Below are 5,829 nucleotides of genomic sequence, written 5' to 3' on the forward strand. Positions count from 1 at the left end.
TTGGTGGATCTTCACTGTTGGATCTATTGTTATGATCTGTGGATAGTGTGTGGGTTGACTTGCCTGACTATGTTCATCCAACTGGTAGGATGTCCATTCGTAGTCTTGAGCAACTTTTGCCCTGAAGTTCATGGTAGGATTCATACATGGTTCATCTATCATCGCCTTGTGTACACAAGTCGAATATAATTAAGATTGATAAGACAGTCAGATGGGTGGCTCTGCCCCAGGTCCACAGCCAAATAATGAACAGGAGATAGGGTGGAAACACACATCCTAAGTCCGTAAAATCTGAATTATATACCACCCTTGAGTATACACTAAACATTGATAGGCTAACCGTATCCGTCCCTAGCCTCTGAGCTTGAACTTGACTTGTTGCGCGAGTGGTATTGCCAAAATGGTCTGTTGGGAATACTTAAGGAAGGTTACGGGAGGATACTATGCTCCTCGCATGAGTACTTTTGAGGTTTGAAGCGAGATGAAATTTTGAGGTTCGCGTCTAGTTTGTCGTTAAGAGTGACGAGGGTATTGTTATTCGGTCTCCTTGGTGACACATGGAATTGGTATAGCGTGGACTCAGTTAGACTAGGTGGGATGACATTGTCGTATTTCGAGTAAAGTTAGTTCGGAATGAGCGTTTTGTTATTACATTGGTGTATCTGTGTGTACGTTTATAGTGCTTTCTGTTTTTGATCTTGATATTACTACTACAAAAGTTTTGTATTGTATTAAGTGTGCACTAATGGGGGAATCGTTCTGGTGAATGTTACTTGATATTATGATCCCTATCTGGTTCCTCTACAAGTCATATATAATTAAGATTCGATAAGATGGTCGACTGAGTGACTCTGCCCTAAATCCACAACCAGACAAGGAACAGGAAATAAGGCGGAATCATGCACTCTAAGTCTAATTGTTCTTAATTAAATATGGCCCTAATGTTTACACCAAGTCATTATAACTTACCAGAAAGAGTATTTAGTTTCTACATAAACTATGTGCTTTGTTTAGACCCGTAAGAAATTTTTATGGTCAGGATATAGTTGGCAACGGTTTTCTTGAAAATGTAGATTTGAGAAATGATTCGAGTTGGAAAACGTACCGCTGTTCTCGGGGTTTTCCGAGGTAGACTCTCCTACAGTGATCATTAGAACTCTTCCCTCTTCGCCAGTGTTTCTGGCCAAAGGACAATCTCTCCTGTAGTGTCCTGTTTCACCACATTCATAGCAGGTCTGACTTACTTCCTCAAATGGGACCTATGAGATTGGTCGTGCCGACGCCCTACAGAAACGGATGGTGTGTCCCCTTCTAAGACAGTTCTTGCAATACAACTTCCGACACCTTCTGGTATGATGAAAGTTGTACTTATTATATTTAGGGAGGGTTCCAACATAACGACTGTTTGGTGCTGCTGCGGCTGGGGTCGTGGCGGCATAGATTGTACCCCTCTGTTGTCTCTCGGAGGGCTCTTGCGTTGATTGTATCTTCTCCCTGCTCTTGGACTTTTGTTTATCATCACCTCCTTTGGTTGACTCAAGAATGGGGTTCATTATGTCTTGGCGGATTCCACAATCCACCAATTTTCGAGCCAAGTGTTTGGAATTGTCAAACGTATGAGGTTTCAATGCTAATACATTTCCTTGGATTGGAGAAGGTAGTCCCCAAATGTATCTCTCTACCTTCTTGCTCTCTGGGGTAACCATCCCCGGGCATAGTGCAACTAAATCGTTGAATCTATCGGTGTATGCTACAATGTCTGAGCCTGCCATGGTAAGATTCCATAGCTGTCACACCCCCGGACCAGACGGCAGAAACATGCGGAGGCGGGTGACTTCATTGTACAGTATCATAACAATTGAATAAAAATGAAACATAGCAAATCCAAACATCATACATTGAGATAACGAACTTATATTGTTTACATATTGTATTTGTTCTTCAAATTACACAAATGAGACATAAGTAAATAAATTCCAAACTATAACGAAATAATCCTGAATCTGCGTCCCTTTAACCTGCTTACAAATTTCTTGAGAATACATGTCGTTTGAAAAGCATGAACATAAAATATGTTGGTGAGTTCATAAGCATTTTTTTTGTATAAGAAATTGTGATAGTTTCGAAATTTAGAAAATTTTAGTGTTTCTTGTCAAAACAGTTGTAAGTCTTGTTTTCCATCTAGTATAGTTGCATGTGTGTGTGTTCTATTTTATCGTTTTCGAAATCGAATAAAATCGTTTCCTCCAGAAAATCTCATATTTTCTTATATAATTAGACAAAATTGCAAAAATTGTCCCTGTGGTACGCAATTTTTTGGGGTTTTAGTCCAAACCCCGAGTTTTTTGGATTCATGGTCCTTTTGGAGTGGTTTGTATGTGAAATTGGTCCCTTGCTAAACTGAAATGACTAATATGCCCTCCTGATATATTTTTATTTTTAATCTTTTTTATATTTAATTTAATGTTTTGTTAAATTAAAATATAGGGCTCTCTCTCTCTCTATCTCTCTATCTATCTATCTATCTATCTATCTATCTATCTATCTATCTATCTATCTCTCTCTCATCGATGTTCAAGCTTATGAAGAGCATAATTTTGAGCTTTATAACACCTATTAAAATACAATGTAAACATAAACATGTTGAACGTAATAAAAAATTGCTATGTTTCTGGGTATTCTTATCTAAACATGAAGATGAACAAAAAAATATGATGAATAAACAAATCCTAAACCCACTGCCTATTCGTAACAAATCGAGACTCTAACTCGATTTTAGGATCTCAATTACGAACTTCAAGAACTCAACAATTTTCAATCTGTAAAAATCACCCAAACCAGGAAAATCAGATCTGGTGGTTAGCTAGTGGGATCGACTAAGCTGATATCATCTTGAACGAGACCTTTCATCTTCATGAATCGACCCCAACCCAGATTTTTAGTTTACATCTCACATACTTTACTCAGCTATCGGAATCCACACTAGACCCATTTCGAAAGGAACCCATACACCATACCCATTTGGAACTTGACTGCTTCCAGATTCTTTCTATGCTTTTGGAGAATCGATCTGTCAAGGTAAGGTCGTGTTTGGATTAACTATTTAAACAAAAATGAAGGGGGTGATCATCGTTTTTAACAGATTGGGAAGGGAAAGAAAAAGAACACAAACAGGAAGCACCTCCGGTGGTGGCTGAGAAATTGCGAGGAGAGGAAGAGTCGACAGAAAGTCGTTACGGACGACTGTGGAATCGAAGGTAAAGGGTCTTTGGTCTTTGACCGATCGTGAAGAAGAACAAAGGTAGAAATCGGGGGAGGATCTTCGATCGTCGTCTGATCTTGAAAGGAGAAGGGCCGCTTTGGTAACTTCTTTCTTTTTTTACCCGAAGGGCTTTAGTTCTCTGTTGATCGGAGAAGGATGTTGAACGAAAGCAACACCGAATTGGGGGTCTTTGGATTGTTGTTCTGATCGACAGGAAAAATGGAGGAAGGAGAAAGGTTTTTTTTACTCTTTGATGGTAGCAGAAAAATTCAACGGAGAGAGAGAGAGAGAGAGAGAGAGAGAGAGAGAGAGAGAGGTGGGCCCTTTTTTTATTTTTTTTAATTGTAAAAACAAATAAATAAATTTTAAATTTTAAGAAAAATGAAAAATAAATACCCCAATGGTATTATAGTCATTTCAATTTTCGGAGGGACCATTTTCAGATACAAACCACTCCAAAAGGACCATGAATCCAAAAAACTCGAGGTTTGGACTAAAACCCCAAATATTTGCATACCACAGGGACCATTTTTGAAATTTTTTCTATAAAATAATCGTGAGTCCTGTTTCCGATTAAGTATAATTACATATGCGTATATATTAGTTTTATCGTTTTCGAAATTGTATATAATCGTTTCCTCCAGAAATTCCCATATTTTCTTACATAAAATAATCATGAGTTTTGTTTCCAATTGATTATAGTTACATACGTGTGTGTATTAGTTTATTGTTTTCGAATTCGTATATAATCGTTTTCTCCATAAAATCCTATATTTTCTTATATAAAAACTGGTGGTCTTAAAACCCTAAGACTGGTGAGGTGTGAAGAATCAACAGGCGATTGTGGACATTCCATGCATGTTGAGTGGACGGTCAACACAACAAAAGCGAACCATCACTACCATGCATAGGAGCAGTCAACACAAGGCATCAATTTATTTATGAGGTTTTCCTTACGTAAATTTCTAGATACATTAACATACTCTAGTGAGCCGCTATAACCATACTAATACGATGGAGACATGTCTTGGCGTTTCTCATGCACCTAAATCAATTAAAGACATTTGTCACCTGCTCTCCCTCCAGGAGACTCTGGTTATAACTCCTTACAAGACTTTAAACATACACTAATATATTTATATTTAAGTACTTTTTGAGACTCGTCTTCACTAGAATACCAACTGGTTTTTGAGAAATCAATAAGATCCTTTATTTAATAAATAACATTACTTGTGCTAGTTGACTAGGTTTATCGTTTTCGTTTATTGAGGATAATCCATTTGGAATTATAATTATAAAAAATGACCCAAAATTATCGGCATTGGCAAAAATGGCCCTTCTTTTTGTAAATTAACAAATAAGACCCATGTTTGTCAAAAGGTGTCATAAGTGGTTCAAAACTAGGTGAATTGTCGAAAATGGCCATTTTCTTCTAAAATGTTCATTTTAGACTTATATTTTTGAAAATACTCAAACGGCCATTGTTTATCCAAAATTTCATTTTGGTCCTTTAAAAATTTAGATGTTCAATAATTCTGCAATTTTATTCCATTTTCCAAGATGGTCCTTATATATATATATATATATATATATATATATATATATATATATATATATATATATATATATATATATATATATATATATATATATATATATATATATGGCCGGAAATGGTCCAAAAATATTAATAATATTCCAATTTAACCATTTCCAAAATATTATGTTTAACCTTTGGTTTAAACAATTTTTGAAGCAAAACCTTATGATTCTTGATGTAACAATTTATGATTAATATTCCATAAACATACTAGTTTTTGTTTCTAACATATAATGGGTGATATATATATATATATATATATATATATATATATATATATATATATGTGTGTGTGTGTGTGTGTGTGTATGTATATATAGTTCAAAACCTTGAGACTTGCCAAGACTCTCGATTTCTTGAACCATTATGTGGAGTTCATAACTTTAAGCATATATATCATAACATACATGCATAAACAAGCAAATACACTTAGAGTTCACAAGACCCTTAACTTGTATTCTCCCTGAAAAACAAAGAAAACTCAAAAGATAGGGGTATGAAGCTCACTTTGAGTTGGTTAATGAGTTGGTTGGAGTGATGAGGGTGAAAATCTCTAGTTTAAACACTTGGATGAGTTGAGGAACTTCCTTGGAAGAAATGTTATCCTAAGAGTTTCTCTCTCTTATAATTATGGGTTTAAATAATATAAAACTATTTTGATTATATAAAATACTAGATGAGTGGAAGAACTTACTTACAAACTCTAAGGAAGGCTTGAGAATGTTAGCCTTTAGCAAGATCCTTGTTCTTGCTCTTGAGAGGAATATCGGAGAGAATGTTAGCCTTTAGCAAGATTCTTGTTCTTGCTCATGAGGACAACCCATTCATGATTTCCATGAGGACAACACTATACGCTTCATCGACGCCGAAACAATAACAAGTAAAAAGGATAGTTTGCCACTTGCTTATGGTTGACTGTAGCTAACAATCACAAGTGGGGTTGTCAACCCGTATACTAATTATAAAC

Source organism: Lactuca serriola, chromosome 1, assembly GCF_051521515.1.
Source record: "Lactuca serriola cultivar US96UC23 chromosome 1, Lser_US96UC23_V15, whole genome shotgun sequence".
Lineage (NCBI taxonomy): Eukaryota > Viridiplantae > Streptophyta > Magnoliopsida > Asterales > Asteraceae > Lactuca > Lactuca serriola.